At 45.2% G+C, this 24086-nt stretch overlaps 1 protein-coding gene across 1 annotated transcript in view; it reads left to right on the plus strand.

The window, feature by feature from the left end:
- Window positions 1-294: 294 nt before the first annotated feature.
- LOC139415747 (kinesin-like protein KIF1C) overlaps window positions 295-24086 on the plus strand; it is an 85294-nt gene continuing 61502 nt past the window's right edge. Inside the window, exon 1 of the mRNA XM_071163822.1 lies at window positions 295-874. The gene's annotated coding sequence lies outside the window, so the exon portion shown is untranslated. The remainder of the gene's footprint in view (window positions 875-24086) is intronic.

The following is a 24086-nucleotide window of genomic DNA, read 5'->3' on the forward strand; positions in this document are numbered from 1 at the left end:
CCCTGTATATAGCCTCGTTATTGTTATTTTATTGTGTTACTTTTTTAAAATCATTCGTTTATTTAGTAACTATTTTCTTAACTCTTATTTTTCTTAAAACTACATTGTTGGTTAAGGGCTTGTAAGTAAGTGTTTCACGTTATTGTTTACACCTGTTGTATTCGGCGCATGTGACTAATATAATTTGATTTGATTTGGAGCGCTACTGTGTGTGCAGGTTTTTGCTCGAGCCCTGCTCTAACACACACGAATACACTGCCCCTTTAACTGAGCTCGCTGTCCGGTCCTACCCCTGACGTCACGCGGGTGATGGCGACCGGCTGGTTCCTCTGAGTAGTGCGAGAGGTGAGGAGAGGAGGAGCGCTTGAGGCGAGGGCCGCACACTTTATTTTTTTATTTTTTATTTTTATTTTTCCTTTCCAACCGTCCCGGTAAATAACGGAGAGAGGACTTCCCCGTCCCGCTGTCAGACCGGGACCTGAGGTCAAACTAACTCCGGTTCACCGGACAGACAGAACGTTAACGGGACCAGAACTCTGCCTGCCTTTTCCTCTGCCGTGATTCAGCCCAATCCGAGATCAGACCACACCGATCGGCCGACGCTAAACTTTCCGTTTCTCTCTCCCGGGACTAAATCCTCTCTCATCGACACTTAATCTCCCTGTATTAACGACACTTTTAATCGTTTGGGAACTTTTAGTTTCAGGTCGCGAGGAGTTGTAATTCGCCTAAAGGACACAGCGCCCCCACCCAACTTCTGAAACACTTTTCTCCGTGGTTCTTATTTCTGTCTGGTGCGGTAACGGGGCATGACGAGGATTATCTAACTGGACGTCGCTGAGCCACTAGACCCACCATTTCTTCTCCAGTAAAGGTGAGTCATAACTTGGTCTGGGGACCAGCCCTGTAGGCCTGATCCGCTCAGAGACACGGGACCGGACGGGTAGGCCTGGCCAGCTCAGAGACACTGTGTGTTTGTGTGATCAGTAACTCTAGAGTTAATCAGAACATTCCAATCATCCTTCAGGCTATGACGCGTTTATTTACAGCAATTGTTTTATTTTTTAAATATTTTTTTTGACATAGTTTTAGGACAACAAATTAGATTATGATTAAAGTCACCTAATCAGATCGTTCTAAATGCCACCCTGACTGACTGTCGGTAGTCTCGCTGGCCCCGGTGGCACCAAGCCCGTCTCTGGTGACGTCGCCTGAGGGATCACGTGGACCTGCCGGAGGTCCAGCCTGTTAAGTTTCAGGTTTCCAGTTGTAATGTCACATGAACAACTACAGTGAAATGCCTTTCTTGCGAACTCAAAACCCAACAAAGCAATAATCAATAACAATGTATTACTAGAAAAAACACAGGAGAAATAAGAATAAGAAAAATACAATTAAGTAAGTAAGCATACTATATACAGGAAATATTTCAGGTACGATATTACCAATGTACAGGGATACTGGAGTGATGGAGGTAGATATGTACAGGGATACTGGAGTGATGGAGGTAGATATGTACAGGGGTAAGGTGACTATAAACAGGGTCAGAACCATATTAACAATGTACAGTGATACTGGAGTGTTGGGGGTAGATATGTATAGGGGGAAGGAGACAGGGATACTGGGGTGATGGAGGTAGATATGTATAGGGGGAAGGAGACAGGGATACTGGAGTGATGGAGGTAGATATGTATAGGGGGAAGGAGACAGGGATACTGGGGTGATGGAGTTAGATATGTATAGGGGGAAGGAGACAGGGATAGTGGAGTGATGGAGGTAGATATGTATAGGGGGAAGGGGACAGGGATACTGGAGTGATGGAGGTAGATATGTATAGGGGGAAGGAGACAGGGATACTGGAGTGTTGGGGGTAGATATGTATAGGGGGAAGGAGACAGGGATACTGGAGTGTTGGGGGTAGATATGTATAGGGGGAAGGAGACAGGGATACTGGAGTGATGGAGTTAGATATGTATAGGGGGAAGGAGACAGGGATACTGGAGTGATGGAGTTAGATATGTATAGGGGGAAGGAGACAGGGATACTGGAGTGTTGGGGGTAGATATGTATAGGGGGAAGGAGACAGGGATACTGGAGTGATGGAGTTAGATATGTATAGGGGGAAGGAGACAGGGATACTGGAGTGTTGGGGGTAGATATGTATAGGGGGAAGGGGTCTATATACAGGGTCAGTTCAGTACGAGAGATCGACCGATTAATCTGAATGGGCCGATTTCAAGTTTGCATAACAATCGGAAATCGGTATTTTTGGACGATTTTTTTCTTTATACCTTTATTTTACTAGGCAAGTCAGTTAAGAACACATTCTTATTTTCAATGACGGTCTAGGAACAGTGGGTTAACTGGTCTAGGAACAGTGGGTTAACTGGTCTAGGAACAGTGGGCTAACTGGCCTAGGAACAGTGGGTTAACTGGCCTAGGAACAGTGGGTTAACTGGCCTAGGAACAGTGGGTTAACTGCCTGTTCAGGGGCAGAATGACAGATGTACTTTGTCAGCTCGGGGATTCGATCTTGCAACCTTCCGGTTACTAGTCCAACGCTCTAACCACGTAGTGCACTATATAGGGAATAGGGTGCCATTTCTCTTAAAGTCTCCAACCTGTTGAAGGGGTTGTTCAGAGTCCTGCTGATAGTCCCTATATAGTGTACCACTGAGCCCTATGGGGACCTGGTCTAAAGCAGTGCACTATATATAGGGAATAGGGTGCCATTTGTCTTAAAGTCTCCAACCTGCTGAAGGGGTTATTCAGAGTAGTCTGTCAGAGAGCCTGTCATTCATCGATGTGATGTCATGACAATTATCACTGCCATAAAGCACTGACCCCACACACACACACACACACACACACACACACACACACACACACACACACACACACACACACACACTCTGTTACACACTCTGTCACACACACAAACACACACATACACACTCTGTTACACACTCTGTCACACACACAAACACACACACACACTCTCTGTTACTCACACACACACACACACACTCTCTGTTACTCACACACACACACACACACTCTCTGTTACTCACACACACACACACATACTCTGTTACTCTCTCACACACACACACACACACACACACACACACACACACACACACACACACACACACACACACACACACACACACACACACACACACAGGGTTAGTAACCAGTCTCCAGTCCAATGTTTGGTCATGAGGGTCATTATAACTCTATAGAAATAGGGTGGAGGGTCATTATAACTATATAGAAATAGGGTGGAGGGTCATTATAACTATATAGAAATAGGGTGGAGGGTCATTATAACTAGAAATAGGGTGGAGGGTCATTATAACTATAGAAATAGGGTGGAGGGTCATTATTACTCTATAGAAATAAGTTGGAGGGTCATTAACTAAAGAAATAGGGTGGAGGGTCATCATAACTCTATAGAAATAGGGTGGAGGGTCATTATTACTATAGAAATAGGGTGGAGGGTCATTATAACTATAGAAATAGGGTGGAGGGTCATTATAACTATAGAAATAGGGTGGGGGGTCATTATAACTCTAAAGAAATAGGGTGGGGGGTCATTATAACTATATAGAAATAGGGTGGAGGGTCATTATAACTATAGAAATAGGGTGGGGGGTCATTATAACTCTATAGAAATAGGGTGGATGGCCATTATAACTATATAGAAATAGGGTGGAGGGTCATTATAACTATAGAAATAGGGTGGAGGGTCATTATAACTATATAGAAATAGGGTGGAGGGTCATTATAACTCTATAGAAATAGGGTGGGGGGTCATTATAACGCTATAGAAATAGGGTGGATGGCCATTATAACTATATAGAAAGAGGGTGGAGGGTCATTATAACTATAGAAATAGGGTTGAGGGTCATTATAACTATAGAAATAGGGTGGAGGGCCATTATAACTCTATAGAAATAGGGTGGAGGGCCATTATAACTATATAGAAATAGGGTGGAGGGTCATTATAACTATAGAAATAGGGTGGGGGGTCATTATAACTCTATAGAAATAGGGTGGAGGGTCATTATAACTATAGAAATAGGGTGGGGGGTCATTTTAACTATAGAAATAGGGTGTAGGGTCATTATAACTCTATAGAAATAGGGTGGAGGGTCATTATAACTAGAAATAGGGTGGAGGGTCATTATAACTATAGAAATAGGGTGGAGGGTCATTATAACTATAGAAATAGGGTGGGGGGTCATTATAACTCTAAAGAAATAGGGTGGGGGGTCATTATTACTCTATAGAAATAGGGTGGAGGGTCATTAACTAAAGAAATAGGGTGGAGGGTCATTATAACTATAGAAATAGGGTGGAGGGTCATTATAACTATAGAAATAGGGTGGAGGGTCATTATAACTATATAGAAATAGGGTGGAGGGCCATTATAACTATATAGAAATAGGGTGGAGCGTCATTATAACTATAGAAATAGGGTGGAGGGTCATTATGACTATAGAAATAGGGTGGAGGGCCATTATAACTATATAGAAATAGGGTGGAGCGTCATTATAACTATAGAAATAGGGTGGAGGGTCATTATGACTATAGAAATAGGGTGGAGGGTCATTATAACTATAGAAATAGGGTGGAGGGTCATAACTATAGAAATAGGGTGGAGGGCCATTATAACTTTAAAAATAGGGTGGAGGGTCATTATAACTATAGAAATAGGGTGGGGGGTCATTATAACTCTAAAGAAATAGGGTGGGGGGTCATTATAACTATATAGAAATAGGGTGGAGGGTCATTATAACTATAGAAATAGGGTGGGGGGTCATTATAACTCTATAGAAATAGGGTGGAGGGACATTATAACTATAGAAATAGGGTGGAGGGTCATTATAACTATATAGAAATAGGGTGGAGGGTCATTTTAACTATATAGAAATAGGGTGGAGGGTCATTATAACTATATAGAAATAGGGTGGAGGGTCATTTTAACTATATAGAAATAGGGTGGAGGGTCATTATGACTATAGAAATAGGGTGGAGGGTCATTATAACTATAGAAATAGGGTGGAGGGTCATTATAACTATAGAAATAGGGTGGGGGGTCATTATAACTATATAGAAATAGGGTGGAGGGTCATTATAACTATAGAAATAGGGTGGGGGGTCATTATAACTATATAGAAATAGGGTGGAGGGTCATTATAACTATAGAAATAGGGTGGAGGGTCATTATAACTATAGAAATAGGGTGGGGGGTCATTATAACTGTATAGAAATAGGGTGGAGGGTCATTATAACTATAGAAATAGGGTGGGGGGTCATTATAACTATATAGAAATAGGGTGGGGGGTCATTATAACTATAGAAATAGGGTGGGGGGTCATTATAACTATATAGAAATAGGGTGGGGGGTCATTATAACTCTATAGAAATAGGGTGGAGGGTCATTATAACTATAGAAATAGGGTGGGGGGTCATTATAACTATATAGAAATAGGGTGGGGGGTCATTATAACTCTATAGAAATAGGGTGGAGGGTCATTATAACTATAGAAATAGGGTGGGGGGTCATTATAACTATAGAAATAGGGTGGAGGGCCATTATAACTCTATAGAAATAGGGTGGAGGGTCATCATAACTCTATAGAAATAGGGTGGAGGGTCATTATTACTATAGTAATAGGGTGGAGGGTCATTATAACTATAGAAATAGGGTGGAGGGTCATTATAACTATAGAAATAGGGTGGAGGGTCATTATAACTATATAGAAATAGGGTGGGGGGTCATTATAACTCTATAGAAATAGGGTGGGGGGTCATTATAACTCTATAGAAATAGGGTGGAGGGCCATTATAACTCTATAGAAATAGGGTGGAGGGTCATCATAACTCTATAGAAATAGGGTGGAGGGTCATTATTACTATAGTAATAGGGTGGAGGGTCATTATAACTATAGAAATAGGGTGGAGGGTCATTATAACTCTATAGAAATAGGGTGGAGGGTCATTATAACTATAGAAATAGGGTGGAGGGTCATTATAACTATATAGTAATAGGGTGGAGGGTCATTATAACTATAGAAATAGGGTGGAGGGTCATTATAACTATATAGTAATAGGGTGGAGGGTCATTATAACTATAGAAATAGGGTGGAGGGTCATTATAACTATATAGTAATAGGGTGGAGGGTCATTATAACTATAGAAATAGGGTGGAGGCTCATTATAACTCTATAGTAATAGGGTGGAGGGTCATTATAACTCTATAGTAATAGGGTGGAGGGTCATTATAACTATAGAAATAGGGTGGAGGGTCATTATAACTATATAGTAATAGGGTGGAGGGTCATTATAACTATAGAAATAGGGTGGAGGGTCATTATAACTATATAGTAATAGGGTGGAGGGTCATTATAACTATATAGTAATAGGGTGGAGGGTCATTATAACTATAGAAATAGGGTGGAGGGTCATTATAACTATATAGTAATAGGGTGGAGGGTCATTATAACTATAGAAATAGGGTGGAGGGTCATTTTAACTATATAGAAATAGGGTGGAGGGTCATTATAACTATAGAAATAGGGTGGAGGGTCATTATAACTATATAGAAATAGGGTGGAGGGTCATTTTAACTATATAGAAATAGGGTGGAGGGCCATTATAACTCTATAGAAATAGGGTGGAGGGTCATCATAACTCTATAGAAATAGGGTGGAGGGTCATTATTACTATAGTAATAGGGTGGAGGGTCATTATAACTATAGAAATAGGGTGGAGGGTCATTATAACTATAGAAATAGGGTGGAGGGTCATTATAACTCTATAGAAATAGGGTGGAGGGTCATTATAACTATAGAAATAGGGTGGAGGGTCATTATAACTATATAGTAATAGGGTGGAGGGTCATTATAACTATAGAAATAGGGTGGAGGGTCATTTTAACTATATAGTAATAGGGTGGAGGGTCATTATAACTATAGAAATAGGGTGGAGGGTCATTATAACTATATAGTAATAGGGTGGAGGGTCATTATAACTATAGAAATAGGGTGGAGGGCCATTATAACTCTATAGAAATAGGGTGGAGGGTCATCATAACTCTATAGAAATAGGGTGGAGGGTCATTATTACTATAGTAATAGGGTGGAGGGTCATTATAACTATAGAAATAGGGTGGAGGGTCATTATAACTATATTGTAATAGGGTGGAGGGTCATTATAACTATATAGTAATAGGGTGGAGGGTCATTATAACTATAGAAATAGGGTGGAGGGTCATTATAACTATATAGTAATAGGGTGGAGGGTCATTATAACTATAGAAATAGGGTGGAGGGTCATTTTAACTATATAGAAATAGGGTGGAGGGTCATTATAACTATATAGAAATAGGGTGTAGGGTCATTATAACTATAGAAATAGGGTGGAGGGTCATTTTAACTATATAGAAATAGGGTGGAGGGTCATTTTAACTATATAGAAATAGGATGGAGGGTCATTATAACTATATAGAAATAGGGTGTAGGGTCATTATAACTATAGAAATAGGGTGGAGGGTCATTATAACTATATAGAAATAGGGTGGAGGGTCATTATAACTATAGAAATAGGGTGTAGGGTCATTATAACTATAGAAATAGGGTGGAGGGTCATTATAACTATAGAAATAGGATGGAGGGTCATTTTAACTATATAGAAATAGGGTGTAGGGTCATTATAACTATAGAAATAGGGTGGAGGGTCATTATAACTATATAGAAATAGGGTGGAGGGTCATTATAACTATAGAAATAGGGTGTAGGGTCATTATAACTATAGAAATAGGGTGGAGGGTCATTATAACTATATAAATAGGGTGGAGGGCCAATATAACTCTCTAGAAATAGGGTGGAGGGCCATTATAACTATAGAAATAGGGTGGAGGGCCATTATAACTCTAAGAAATAGGGTGGAGGGCCTAGGGATGGGTATCTGTCTGTGTACATTAAAGGAGTAGGTTGTAGAAGCACATTGTGACCGCTGGACAGACAGCAAGCAGCCTGATACACCATCAATACTACATTCCATCAGTCATCTGTCTGTCTCCCTCTCTCTCTCTCTCTCTCCCTCTCTCTCTCTCTCTCTCTCTCTCGCCTTTTGTCTGTTTCTCTCTGTCTCCTTCAGACCTAAACCTGTTTAGTGGTGATGTGTTTAAGGCAGCATCTCTCAGAACTTCTAACAGCTGGGTGATTAAACAGGACAAACTCTAGTCTTAGACCAGTGTTATGGGTTCTCTAAACAGTTTAAAAACAAGACAAACTGTATAACTGTAGTCTTAGACCAGTGTTATGGGTTCTCTCTAAACAGTTTAAAAACAAGACAAACTGTATAACTGTAGTCTTAGACCAGTGTTATGGGTTCTCTAAACAGTTTAAAAACAAGACAAACTGTATAACTGTAGTCTTAGACCAGTGTTATGGGTTCTCTAAACAGTTTAAAAACAAGACAAACTGTATAACTGTAGTCTTAGACCAGTGTTATGGGTTATCTCTAAACAGTTTAAAAACAAGACAAACTGTATAACTGTAGTCTTAGACCAGTGTTATGGGTTCTCTAAACAGTTTAAAAACAAGACAAAATGTATAACTGTAGTCTTAGACCAGTGTTATGGGTTCTCTAAACAGTTTAAAAACAAGACAAACTGTATAACTGTAGTCTTAGACCAGTGTTATGGGTTCTCTAAACAGTTTAAAAACAAGACAAAATGTATAACTGTAGTCTTAGACCAGTGTTATGGGTTATCTCTAAACAGTTTAAAAACAAGACAAAATGTATAACTGTAGTCTTAGACCAGTGTTATGGGTTCTCTAAACAGTTTAAAAACAAGACAAACTGTATAACTGTAGTCTTAGACCAGTGTTATGGGTTCTCTAAACAGTTTAAAAACAAGACAAACTGTATAACTGTAGTCTTAGACCAGTGTTATGGGTTCTCTCTAAACAGTTTAAAAACAAGACAAACTGTATAACTGTAGTCTTAGACCAGTGTTATGGGTTCTCTCTAAACAGTTTAAAAACAAGACAAACTGTATAACTGTAGTCTTAGACCAGTGTTATGGGTTCTCTAAACAGTTTAAAAACAAGACAAAATGTATAACTGTAGTCTTAGACCAGTGTTATGGGTTCTCTCTAAACAGTTTAAAAACAAGACAAACTGTATAACTGTAGTCTTAGACCAGTGTTATGGGTTCTCTCTAAACAGTTTAAAAACAAGACAAAATGTATAACTGTAGTCTTTGTGAGCGGACCACATACTTTGAGGTCGCTCTAAAGCGAAAAGGTGGAATAAACGAGTCGGAAACAAGTTTTCTTAACTGAACAAAGTTCTCTATTGAGGTATTTATTTATTATTAAACACTCCAACACAATCAAGGATGATCTGAAAACACAAATGTTCTTCCTTTACAAGAACAAGGAACATAAGGAGAGTATCTTTAAACTATAACATACATCACGGGTGTGTCACCGGTTTAACGGTCCGTCCGTGGAGAGCTCCCTTCAGGTGGTGGTGTGGATCTGTGGTGGCCATTCCCCAGAAGTAGTTTGTCCCCTACTTCTCCCTTCCGAAAGGTACCTTCCTCTAATTTGGAGAAGCAAGCACTCTTTTCTTTCACTCCTCTCTGCCGGTTCCCTCCTCTCTCCTCTGCCGGTTCCCTACTCTCCTCTCTGCCGGTTCCCTCCTCTCTCTTATAGGGGAAAGAGAATAGTTCATTAGTACCGTCAGCTGTGCTTAATTGCCTCTGATCACCTTGACTCACATGCCGGGCCGGGCTACTGTCTGTGGGAGCAGCCTGCCCTCTGGTGGTCCTTCCACATCTTAGACTTGGGTTCTTACAGTAGTTATGGGTTGTTCTCTCTAAACAGTTTACAACACTCAGATCCTACTGGACCCTAAATATGCTCTGAAAGCAAACATGTTGACATGAGTACCCTGATATCGGGGAATTTGTGCCATTCTGAATTTTTTAATTTTTTTTTAGCATCCTTTGTTTTAGCCTAAGTGCGTATGTTTCTAAAGGCTTGTAAAGGCATCAGCCGAAATCGGCGAGGTGAACTGAACTCGGCGAGGTGAACCGAACAAGGGTGCTCCATACTCCTTAAAAGACCTTCGCTTGAAAAAACTGAAAAAAAGCGGTAATAGTACTGTACACTTCATGAAAATTAGTCCCAATGAACCTGAGATGACTCAGGAAATCCGTCGTTCATTTTAAAGTTTTTTGCTGAGGAGATCTTAGTCGCACAATTTTACATCTAACTAAGATGTTTGGTGCAGTATTTCCCAATGAAAACATGTCGTGTATTGTTGAACGACAACAAACTCTTCATTGAAGAATCCCTACTGTTGACCAATGACCGCTGAAGGGGTATAAACTTCGGCGACCAAAATTTGGCTTGCCTCGAGAAAAAATGTTGTGTGCACAAACAGCTGAAAAAAAACATTGTTGACCAAAACGTCACAATATACGCACAAACTATTCCCATTTGGATGGGATGCACCCTTAACACTAGGCTTGGGCCTTGTAGCGTTTGAACCGTATACCGGGGGCTGCAGGGGTGCGTGTGACACCACTGTTTATTTTTTTATTTTACCTTTATTTAACTAGGCAAGTCAGTTAAGAACAAATCCTTATTTTCAATGACGGCCTAGGAACAGTGGGTTAACTTGTCAGCTCGGGGATTTGAACTTGCAACCTTTTGGTTACAAGTCCAACACTCTAACCACTAGGCTACCCTGACAGCCCCTTATAACTGTCCGAAATCAAAGATGTGTCAAATGTCCAGCTCAGGACTCCAGCTATGCACTTGGTTTGATATCTTGCTAGCTGATTGGCTAGATGTTAAGATCCAGCCTATTGGTTGCAGCAGAGGCAAGGAGTGGAAGGTCAACTACCCAGACTAGAGACATCCAATCCCTACTGTGTCAAGAGTCTGGTACCCAGACTAGAGACATCCACCCCCTACTGTATCAAGAGACTGGTACCCAGACTAGAGACATCCATCCCCTACTGTATCAAGAGACTGGTACCCAGACTAGAGACATCCACCCCCTACTGTATCAAGAGACTGGTACCCAGACTAGAGACATCCATCCCCTACTGTATCAAGAGACTGGTACCCAGACTAGAGACATCCATCCCCTACTGTATCAAGAGACCTGGTACCCAGACTAGAGACAGCCATCCCCTACTGTATCAAGAGACTTGTACCCAGACTAGAGACATCCATCCCCTACTGTATCAAGAGACTGGTACCCAGACTAGAGACATCCATCCCCTACTGTATCAAGAGACTGGTACCCAGACTAGAGACATCCATCCCCTACTGTATCAAGAGACTGGTACCCAGACTAGAGACATCCAATCCCCTCTGGTAATACGGTATACGGTATGGTACAGAAATTGTATGACAGTATGAAAATGTGGATAACACCCAACCCTACACACGGCCCTATCACTGTATAATACCCAGCACTGGAAACACGGCCCTATCACTGTACAATACCCTGCACTGGAAACACGGCCCTATCACTGTACAATACCCTGCACTGGAAACATGGCCCTATCACTGTACAATACCCTGCACTGGAAACACGGCCACAGCACTGGAAACACGGCCCTATCACTGTACAATACCCTGCACTAGAAACACGGCCCTATCACTGTATAATACCCTGCACTAGAAACACGGCCACAGCACTAGAAACACGGCCCTATCACTGTACAATACCCTGCACTGGAAACACGGCCCTATCACTGTATAATACCCTGCACTAGAAACACGGCCACATCACTGTATAATACCCTGCACTAGAAACACGGCCACATCACTGTATAATATCCAGCACTGGAAACACGGCCACATCACTGTATAATACCCTGCACTGGAAACACGGCCCTATCACTGTATAATACCCTGCACTGGAAACACGGCCCTATCACTGTATAATACCCTGCACTGGAAACACGGCCACATCACTGTATAATACCCTGCACTGGAAACACGGCCCTATCACTGTACAATACCCTGCACTGGAAACACGGCCACAGCACTGGAAACACGGCCCTATCACTGTACAATACCCTGCACTAGAAACACGGCCCTATCACTGTATAATACCCTGCACTAGAAACACGGCCACAGCACTAGAAACACGGCCCTATCACTGTACAATACCCTGCACTGGAAACACGGCCCTATCACTGTATAATACCCTGCACTAGAAACACGGCCACATCACTGTATAATATCCAGCACTGGAAACACGGCCACATCACTGTATAATACCCTGCACTGGAAACACGGCCCTATCACTGTATAATACCCTGCACTGGAAACACGGCCCTATCACTGTATAATACCCTGCACTGGAAACACGGCCACATCACTGTATAATACCCTGCACTGGAAACACGGCCCTATCACTGTATAATACCCTGCACTGGAAACACGGCCCTATCACTGTATAATACCCTGCACTAGAAACACGGCCACATCACTGTATAATACCCTGCACTGGAAACACGGCCCTATCACTGTATAATACCCTGCACTGGAAACACGGCCCTATCACTGTATAATACCCTGCACTGGAAACACGGCCACATCACTGTATAATACCCTGCACTGGAAACACGGCCCTATCACTGTATAATACCCTGCACTGGAAACACGGCCCTATCACTGTATAATACCCTGCACTGGAAACATGGCCCTATCACTGTACAATACCCTGCACTGGAAACACGGCCCTATCACTGTATAATACCCTGCACTGGAAACACGGCCACATCACTGTATAATACCCTGCACTGGAAACACGGCCCTATCACTGTACAATACCCTGCACTGGAAACACGGCCCTATCACTGTATAATACCCTGCACTGGAAACACGGCCCTATCACTGTACAATACCCTGCACTGGAAACACGGCCCTATCACTGTATAATACCCTGCACTAGAAACACGGCCACAGCACTAGAAACACGGCCACATCACTGTATAATACCCTGCACTGGAAACACGGCCACATCACTGTATAATACCCTGCACTGGAAACACGGCCCTATCACTGTACAATACCCTGCACTGGAAACACGGCCCTATCACTGTATAATACCCTGCACTAGAAACACGGCCACATCACTGTATAATACCCTGCACTGGAAACACGGCCCTATCACTGTATAATACCCTGCACTAGAAACACGGCCCTATCACTGTATAATACCCTGCACTAGAAACACGGCCACAGCACTGGAAACACGGCCCTATCACTGTATAATACCCTGCACTGGAAACACGGCCCTATCACTGTACAATACCCTGCACTGGAAACACGGCCCTATCACTGTATAATACCCTGCACTAGAAACACGGCCACATCACTGTATAATACCCTGCACTGGAAACACGGCCCTATCACTGTATAATACCCTGCACTGGAAACATGGCCCTATCACTGTACAATACCCTGCACTGGAAACACGGCCCTATCACTGTACAATACCCTGCACTGGAAACACGGCCCTATCACTGTACAATACCCTGCACTGGAAACATGGCCCTATCACTGTACAATACCCTGCACTGGAAACATGGCCCTATCACTGTACAATACCCTGCACTGGAAACACGGCCCTATCACTGTACAATACCCTGCACTGGAAACACGGCCCTATCACTGTACAATACCCTGCACTGGAAACATGGCCCTATCACTGTACAATACCCTGCACTGGAAACACGGCCCTATCACTGTACAATACCCTGCACTGGAAACACGGCCCTATCACTGTACAATACCCTGCACTGGAAACACGGCCCTATCACTGTACAATACCCTGCACTGGAAACACGGCCACAGCACTGTATAATACCCTGCACTGGAAACACGGCCACAGCACTGTACAATACCCTGCACTGGAAACACGGCCCTATCACTGTACAATACCCTGCACTGGAAACACGGCCACAGCACTGTACAATACCCTGCACTAGAAACATGGCCCTATCACTGTACAATACCCTGCACTGGAAACACGGCCCTATCACTGTACAATACCCTGCACTGGAAACACGGCCCTATCACTGTACAATACCCTGCACTGGAAACATGGCCCTATCACTGTACAATACCCTGCACTGGAAACATGGCCCTATCACTGTACAATACCCTGCACTGGAAACACGGCCCTATCACTGTACAATACCCTGCACTGGAAACACGGCCCTATCACTGTACAATACCCTGCACTGGAAACATGGCCCTATCACTGTACAATACCCTGCACTGGAAACACGGCCCTATCACTGTACAATACCCTGCACTGGAAACACGGCCCTATCACTGTACAATACCCTGCACTGGAAACACGGCCCTATCACTGTACAATACCCTGCACTGGAAACACGGCCACAGCACTGTATAATACCCTGCACTGGAAACACGGCCACAGCACTGTACAATACCCTGCACTGGAAACACGGCCCTATCACTGTACAATACCCTGCACTGGAAACACGGCCACAGCACTGTACAATACCCTGCACTAGAAACACGGCCACATCACTGTATAATACCCTGCACTAGAAACACGGCCCTATCACTGTATAATACCCTGCACTGGAAACACGGCCACATCACTGTATAATATCCAGCACTGGAAACACGGCCACAGCACTGTATAATACCCTGCACTGGAAACACGGCCACATCACTGTATAATACCCTGCACTGGAAACACGGCCACAGCACTGGAAACACGGCCACAGCACTGTATAATACCCTGCACTGGAAACACGGCCACAGCACTGGAAACACGGCCACAGCACTGTATAATACCCTGCACTGGAAACACGGCCACATCACTGTATAATACCCTGCACTGGAAACACGGCCACAGCACTGGAAACACGGCCACATCACTGTATAATATCCAGCACTGGAAACACGGCCACATCACTGTATAATACCCTGCACTGGAAACACGGCCCTATCACTGTACAATACCCTGCACTGGAAACACGGCACTATCACTATATAATATCCTGCACTGGAAACACGGCACTATCACTATAATACCCTGCACTGGAAACACGGCCACAGCACTGTGTGTTTTAGAATACCTTTGCTGTGATGTCAGGGTTTCTCTCTTCCTCCTAGAACACATTCCACTCTGCTCCTTCAGTACTCTGTACCACACACACACACACACACACACACACACACACACACACACACACACACACGTGTTCTGTGTGTCTTTGAATCTGATCATTCATACGAGTCAAACCTGAAAATCAAAAGATTTTGGGTCTGTCTATCTCTGTCTCTGTCTATCTCTGTCTCTGTCTATTTCTGTCTCTGTCTGTCCCTGTGTCTGTCTGTCCCTGTGTCTGTCTGTCTGTCCCTGTGTCTGTCTGTCCCTGTGTCTGTCTGTCCCTGTGTCTGTCTGTCTGTCTGTGTCTGTCTGTGTCTGTCTGTCCCTGTGTCTGTCTGTCCCTGTGTTTGCATAGTGTGTGTGTGTGTGTGTTTGCATAGTGTGTGTGTGTGTGTGTTTGCGTAGTGTGTGTGTGTGTGTGTGTTTGCGTAGTGTGTGTGTGTGTGTGTGTTTGCGTAGTGTGTGTGTGTGTGTGTGTTTGCGTAGTGTGTGTGCATATGTTGTGTGCGTGTGCACTTGATTTTGTTTACATGCTACTGCGGTGGTGGATCACATGCTAGACAGGTGTATTAAATTGAGCTCACAGCCATACAATCTCCATAGACAAACATTGGCAGTAGAACGGCCCGTAGAGCTCAGTGACTAGATTCAGGAGCAGTGGAACGGCCCGTAGAGCTCAGTGACTTTAGATTCAGGAGCAGTGGAACGGCCCGTAGAGCTCAGTGACTTTAGATTCAGGAGCAGTGGAACGGCCCATAGAGCTCAGTGACTAGATTCAGGAGCAGTGGAACGGCCCATAGAGCTCAGTGACTAGATTCAGGAGCAGTAGAATGGCCCATAGAGCTCAGTGACTAGATTCAGGAGCAGTGGAACGGCCCGTAGAGCTCAGTGACTAGATTCAGGAGCAGTGGAACGGCCCGTAGAGCTCAGTGACTAGATTCAGGAGCAGTGGAACGGCCCGTAGAGCTCAGTGACTTTAGATTCAGGAGCAGTGGAACGGCCCGTAGAGCTCAGTGACTTTAGATTCAGGAGCAGTGGAACGGCCCGTAGAGCTCAGTGACTTTAGATTCAGGAGCAGTGGAACGGCCCGTAGAGCTCAGTGACTTTAGATTCAGGAGCAGTGGAACGGCCCGTAGAGCTCAGTGACTTTAGATTCAGGAGCAGTGGAACGGCCCGTAGAGCTCAGTGACTAGATTCAGGAGCAGTGGAACGGCCCGTAGAGCTCAGTGACTTTAGATTCAGGAGCAGTGGAACGGCCCGTAGAGCTCAGTGACTAGATTCAGGAGCAGTGGAACGGCCCGTAGAGCTCAGTGACTTCAGATTCAGGAGCAGTGGAACGGCCCGTAGATCTCAGTGACTAGATTCAGGAGCAGTGGAACGGCCCGTAGAGCTCAGTGACTTTAGATTCAGGAGCAGTGGAACGGCCCGTAGATCTCAGTGACTAGATTCAGGAGCAGTGGAACGGCCCGTAGAGCTCAGTGACTTTAGATTCAGGAGCAGTGGAACGGCCCGTAGAGCTCAGTGACTAGATTCAGGAGCAGTAGAGCGGCTCATAGAGCTCAGTGACTAGATTCAGGAGCAGTGGAACGGCCCGTAGAGCTCAGTGACTAGATTCAGGAGCAGTGGAAATGCGTTCTCTGAAGTGATGGATCACGCTTCACCATCTGGCAGTCTGATGGATGAATCTGGGTTTGGCGGATGCCAGGAGAACGCTACCTGCCCCAATGCATAGTGCCAACTGTAAAGTTTGGTGGAGGAGGAATAATGGTCCGGGGTTGTTTTTCATGGTTCGGGCTAGGCCCATTGGTTCCAATGAAGGGAAATCTTAACGCTACATCATACATTCTAGATGATTCTGTGCTTCCACACAGTTTGGGGAGACCCTTTCCTGATTCAGCATGACAATGCCCCCGTGCACAAAGCCAAGTCCAAACAAATAGTTTGTGAGATCGGTGTGGAAGAACTTGACTGGCCTGCTCAGAGCCTTGACCTCAACCCTATCGAACACCTTTGGGATGAATTGGAACGCCGACTGCGAGCCAGACCTCATCGCCCAGCATCAGTGCCCGACCTCACTAATGCTCTTGTGGCTGAATGGAAGCAAGTCCCTGCAGCAATGTTCCAACATCTAGTGGAACGCCTTCCCAGAGGAGTGGAGGTTGTTATAGCAGCAATGTTCCTTCATCTTGTGGAAAGCCTTCCCAGAAGAGAGGAGGCTGTTATAGCAGCAAAGGGGGACCAACTACATATTAATGCCCATGATTTAGGAACGAGATGTTTGACGAGCAGGTGTCCACATACTTTCGGTCATGTCGTGTATATACAGTCCAGTGAATGCTGTGTGATAGTTGGGAATGTTGTTAAAACACACAGAGACAGACTGTGGTGTAGACCACTACACACAGAGACAGACTGTGGCGTAGACCACAACACACAGAGACAGACTGTGGTGTAGACCACTACACACAGAGACAGACTGTGGTGTAGACCACAACACACAGAGACAGACAGACTGAGAGAGTGATTGAAGACTAAAGACAGATAGATCAAATGAAAGTGTATTAGTCACATGCGCTGAATACAACAGGTAGACCTTACAGTGAAATGCTTACTTCCAAGCCCTTAACCAACAATGCCGTTTTAAGAAAATGTTAAGAAAATAACAAATAATTAAAGAGCAGCAGTAAATAACAATAGCTGGGCTGTATACAGGAGGTACCTGCAAATAGTCTGGGTAGCCATTTGATTAGCTGTTCAGGACGGCAGGGTAGCCTAGTGGTTAGAGCGTTGGACTAGTCACCGGAAGGTTGCGAGTTCAAACCCCCGAGCTGACAAGGTACAAATCTGTCGTTCTGCCCCTGAACAGGCAGTTAACCCACTGTTCCCAGGCCGTCATTGAAAATAAGAATTTGTTCTTAACTGACTTGCCTGGTTAAATAAAGGTGTAAAAAAAAAAAAAAAAAAAAAATTTAAAAAAAAAAAAAAAAAAAAAAAAGGAGACTTATGGCTTAAAAGCTGTTTAGAAGCCTCTTGGACCTAGACTTGGTGCACCGGTACCGCTTGGTGTGCGGTAGTAGAGAGAACAGTCAATGACTGGGGTGGTTGGGGTCTTTGACCATTTTTAGGGCCTTCCTCTGACACCGCTTGGTATAGAGGTCCTGGATGGCAGGAAGCTTTGCCCCGGTGATGTACTGGGCTGTACGCAGTACCCTCTGTAGTGCCTTGCGGTCGGAGGCCAAGCAGTTGCCGTACCAGGCAGTGATGCAACTCGTCAGGATGCTCTCGATGGTGCAGCTGTAAAACCTTTTTAGGATCTGAGGAACCATGCCAAATCTTTTTCGATTCCTGAGGGGGAATAGGTTTTGTTGTGCTCTCTTCACAATTGTCTTGGACCATGTTAGTTTGTTGGTGATGTGGACGCCAAGGAACTTGAAGCTCCACTGCAGCCTTTACGATGAGAATGGGGGCATGCTTGGTCCTCCTTTTCCTGTAGTCCACAATCATCTAATTTGTCTTGATCACGTTGAGGGAGAGGTTGTTGTCCTTGCACCACACTGCCAGTTCTCTGACCTCCCTATAGGCTGTCTCGTTGTTGTCGGTGTTCAGGGCTACCACTGTTGTGTCATCAGCAAACTTGATGATGGTGTTGGAGTCGTGCCAGGCCGTGCAGTCTTGAGGGAACAGGGAGTACATGAGGGGACTGAGCACGCACCCCTGAGGTGCCCCCGTGTTGAAGATCAGCGTGGCGGAAGTGTTGTTACCTACCCTTACCACCTGGGGTCGGCCCGTAAGGAAGTCCAGGATCCAGTTGCAGAGGGAGGTGTTTAGTCCCAGGGTCCTTAGCTCTAGCAGTCTCTATGGGGGTGCCACAGGGTTAAATTCTCGGGCCAACTCTTTTCTCTATATACATCAATGATGTCGCTCTTGCTGCTGGTGATTCTCTGATCCACCTCTACACTTCTGGCCCTTCTTTGGACACTGTGTTAACTAACCTCGAGACAAGCTTCAATACCATACAACACTCCTTCCGTGACCTCTAACTGCTCTTAAATGCAAGGAAAAATAAATGCATGTTCTTCAACCGATCACTGCCCGCACCTGCCCGCCCGTCCAGAATCACTACTCTGGACGTTTCTGACAACTACAAATACCTTGGTGTCTGGTTAGACTGTAAACTCTCCTTCCAGACTCACATTAAGCATCTCCAATTCAAAATTAAATCTAGAATCGGCTTCCTATTTCGCAAAAATCATCCTTAACTCATGCTGCCAAACATACCCTCGTAAAACTGACTATCCTATCGATCCTTGACTTTGGCGATGTCATTTACAAAATAGCCTCCAACACTCTACTCAGCAAATTGGATGCAGTCTATCACAGTGCCATCCGTTTTGTCACCAAAGCCCCATATACTACCCACCACTGCGACCTGTGTTCTCTCGTTGGCTGGCCCTCGCTTCATATTCGTTGCCAGACCCACTGGCTCCAGGTCATCAAAAAGTATTTGCTAGGTAAAGCCCCACTTTATCTCAGCTCACTGGTCACCATAGCAGCACCATAGCAGCAACAGGTATATTTCACTGGTCATCCCCAAAGCCAGTTCCTCCTTTGGCAGCCTTTCCTTCCAGTTCTCTGCTGCAAATGACTGAAACTAATTGCAAAAATCACTGAAGCTGGAGACTCATATCTCCCTCACTAACTTTATAGATTTAAAATATAGATGTTAACTCTCTTGGTAAATAGTGTGGTCTACACCTTATCATGAGATACTCTAACTCAAGCCTTGGGGCGGCAGGGTAGCCTAGTGGTTAGAGCGTTGGACTAGTAACCGAAAGGTTGCAAGCTCAAATCCCCGAGCTGACAAGGTGAAAATCTGTCATTCTGCCCCTGAACAAGGCAGTTGTTCACTGTTCCTAGGTCAGTTAACCCACTGTTCCTAGGCCGTCATTAACTGACTTGCCTAGTTAAATAAAGGTAAAAAAGCAAAACCTTGAGACTTCCTTATGCATAGGCCTCCGCCCCTTATCTTACCAGAGGCTGCTGTTCCACGACGATGCCGATACAGCGTATAACCCGCCTGCTGTGTGATGATGTCGTCGTTCAGCCATGACTCGGTGAAACATACGATTTTACAGTTTTTAATGTCCCACTAGGATAAACGTGCTTTCAGTTCGTCCCATTTATTTTCCAGCGATTGAGCGTTAACTGGACAGAAGTTAACACTCGTCACCTGATGCACCCTGATCTGTTGTATCTCCCTCCCGTCAGACTATTGAAAAAAAAGTATTTGTCTATTCTGAGGTGAATAATCCCAGTTCTGATGTCCAAAAGCTCTTTTCGGTCATAAGAGACGGTAGAAGCAACATTATGTACAAAACAAGTTATGAACAATGAAAAGAGGAGAGGAGAAGAGATGAGGGCTGTAGCTAACTAACCACAGACAGTCTGACCCTGGTACCTCTACCAGCCTGCTGTATCTGACCCTGGTACCTCTACCAGCCTGCTGTGTGTGGAGAATCCAACGCTGTGTTTCATTGACTCTGTGTACAAGTGTTTTGTCTGTCTATTCAGACAGAAAATGAATTGTGTTTTGAATGTGGCTGCAGGTTACAAAGTAAGAGGTGAGTGAGTGAGTGAGTGAGTGAGTGAGTGAGTGAGTGAGTGAGTGAGTGAGTGAGTGAGTGAGTGTGTTGGATGGGGGAAGTGACTCAGAGAAGGTGCACCTCTACTCACTTCCTATATGTCGAGCTGTGGTGTGTGTGTGTGTGTGTGTGTGTGTGTGTGTGTGTGTGTGTGTGTCCTATGGTTGTTCTGACTGATTCCCCTGCAACAAACATTTAGACTAGAATACCACCTGTTAGGGCAGTCTGTAGTAAGGTTGTAGTAGTGTTGTAGTAAGGTTGTAGTAAGGTTGTAGTAGTGTTGTAGTTGTAACATGTCTCAAAGGGCAGTCTGTAGTAAGGTTGTAGTAACATTGTAGTAGTGTTGTAGTAAGGTTGTAGTAAGGTTGTAGTAATGTTGTTGTTGTAACATGTCTCAAAGGGCAGTCTGTCGTAACGCTGTAGTAGGGTTGTAGTAGTGTTGTAGTTGTTACATGACTCAAAGGGCAGTCTGTAGTAAGGTTGTAGTAGTGTTGTAGTAGTGTTGTAGTAAGGTTGTAGTAGTGTTGTAGTAAAGTTGTAGTTGTAACATGTCTCAAAGGGCAGTCGATAAATGGGCTGGACGATAAATCCATATCAATAATTATCGAGGTAATTACTTCCCTCAATAACCAAATAAAAATGTTGATATAGAATAATTAGGTACAGCAGTCCATTTCACCTCTGACGCAGCAGGAAGGTGCGGAGAAGTGACAAGAGGCATGTGGAGCCCACTAAAAACCACTTAGCACCTCGAGTGATGGAGTAGCCACTATTAACCACTAAATGGGTGATGGAGTAGCCACTATTAACCACTAAATGAGTGGTGGAGAGGCCACTATTAACCACTAAATGAGTGATGGAGTAGCCACTATTAACCACTAAATGAGTGATGGAGTAGTCACTATTAACCACTAAATGAGTGATGGAGTAGTCACTATTAACCACTAAATGAGTGATGGAGTAGCCTCTATTAACCACTAAATGAGTGATGGAGTAGCCTCTATTAACCACTAAATGAGTGATGGAGTAGCCACTATTAACCACTAAATGAGTGATGGAGTAGCCTCTATTAACCACTAAATGAGTGATGGAGTAGACACTATTAACCACTAAATGAGTGATGGAGTAGCCACTATTAACCACTAAATGAGTGATGGAGTAGCCACTATTAACCACTAAATGAGTGATGGAGTAGACACTATTAACCACTAAATGAGTGATGTCAGTGAAACAGTGGGTACCTGTTATAGTGTAGTACTTAGACTGGGTACCACCCGTTATAGTGTAGTAGATAGACTGGGTACCAACTGTTATAGTGTGGTAGTTAGACTGGGTAGAGGTTAGAGGTTGGAGGGAGAGAGGTTGGAGGGAGAGAGGTTGCGGGGAGAGAGTTTGGAGGGGAGAGGGAGAGAGGTTGGAGGGAGAGAGGTTGGAGGGAGAGAGGTTGGAGGGGAGAGTTTGGAGGGAGAGAGGTTGGAGGGAGAGAGGTTGGAGGGAGAGAGGTTGGAGGGAGAGAGGTTGGAGGGGAGAGGTTGGAGGGGAGAGGTTGGAGGGGAGAGGTTGGAGGGAGCGAGGTTGGAGGGAGCGAGGTTGGAGGGAGCGAGGTTGGAGGGAGAGAGGTTGGAGGGAGAGAGGTTGGAGGGAGAAAGAGGGAGAGAGGGAGAGAGGTTGGAGGGAGAGAGGTTGGAGGGAGAGAGGTTGGAGGGGAGAGTTTGGAGGGGAGAGTTTGGAGGGAGAGAGGTTGGAGGGGAGAGAGGTTGGAGGGGAGAGGTTGGAGGGGAGAGGTTGGAGGGAGAGAGGTTGGAGGGAGAGAGGTTGGAGGGAGAGAGGTTGGAGGGAGAGAGGTTAGGCGGGAGAGAGGTTAGGGGGGAGAGAGGTTAGGAGGGAGAGAGGTTAGGAGGGAGAGAGGTTGGAGGGAGAAAGGTTGGAGGGAGAAAGAGAGAGAGAGGGAGAGAGGTTGGAGGGAGAGAGGTTGGAGGGGAGAGTTTGGAGGGAGAGAGGTTAGGGGGGAGAGAGGTTGGAGGGAGAGAGGTTGGAGGGAGAGAGGTTAGGCGGGAGAGAGGTTAGGCGGGAGAGAGGTTAGGCGGGAGAGAGGTTAGGCGGGAGAGAGGTTAGGGGGGAGAGAGGTTAGGGGGGAGAGAGGTTGGAGGGAGAGAGGTTGGAGGGAGAAAGAGGGAGAGAGGGAGAGAGGTTGGAGGGAGAGAGGTTGGAAGGAGAGAGGTTGGAGGGAGAAAGGTTAGGAGGGAGAGAGGTTGGAGGGAGAAAGGTTGGAGGGAGAAAGGTTAGGCGGGAGAGAGGTTAGGCGGGAGAGAGGTTAGGCGGGAGAGAGGTTAGGCGGGAGAGAGGTTAGGGGGGAGAGAGGTTGGAGGGAGAGAGGTTGGAGGGAGAAAGAGGGAGAGAGGGAGAGGTTGGAGGGAGAGAGGTTGGAGGGAGAGAGGTTGGAGGGAGAGAGGTTGGAAGGAGAGAGGTTGGAGGGGAGAGGTTGGAGGGAGAGAGGTTGGAGGGAGAGAGGTTGGAGGGAGAGAGGTTGGAGGGAGAGAGGTTAGGCGGGAGAGAGGTTAGGCGGGAGAGAGGTTAGGCGGGAGAGAGGTTGGGGGGAGAGAGGTTAGGGGGAGAGGTTAGGGGGGGAGAGGTTGGAGGGAGAGAGGTTGGAGGGAGAGAGGTTAGGCGGGAGAGAGGTTGGAGGGAGAGAGGTTGGAGGGAGAGAGGTTGGGGGGAGAGAGGTTGGGGGGAGAGAGGTTGGAGGGAGAGAGGTTAGGGGGGAGAGAGGTTAGGGGGGAGAGAGGTTAGGGGGGAGAGAGGTTAGGAGGGAGAGAGGTTAGGAGGGAGAGAGAGGGAGAGAGGGAGAGAGGTTAGGCGGGAGAGAGGTTAGGGGGGAGAGAGGTTAGGGGGGAGAGAGAGGGAGGTGATCTAACGACATACGGCTGGCTATGTTCTGTGTCTAAAGGACCGTTCTCCCTGATGTTCAACCAGAACATTATAAACAGGCGGGACAATGTAGGACACAGCTTTAGTCAAGAGGCTCTGGTCTAATGTAGGACACAGCTTTAGTCAAGAGGCTCTGGTCTAATGTAGGACACAGCTTTAGTCAAGAGGCTCTGGTCTAATGTAGGACACAGCTTTAGTCAAGAGGCTCTGGTCTAATGTAGGACACAGCTTTAGTCAAGAGGCTCTGGTCTAATGTAGGACACAGCTTTAGTCAAGAGGCTCTGGTCTAATGTAGGACACAGCTTTAGT

This window comes from Oncorhynchus clarkii, chromosome 9 (assembly GCF_045791955.1).
Source record: "Oncorhynchus clarkii lewisi isolate Uvic-CL-2024 chromosome 9, UVic_Ocla_1.0, whole genome shotgun sequence".
Classification (NCBI taxonomy): Eukaryota; Metazoa; Chordata; class Actinopteri; order Salmoniformes; family Salmonidae; genus Oncorhynchus; species Oncorhynchus clarkii.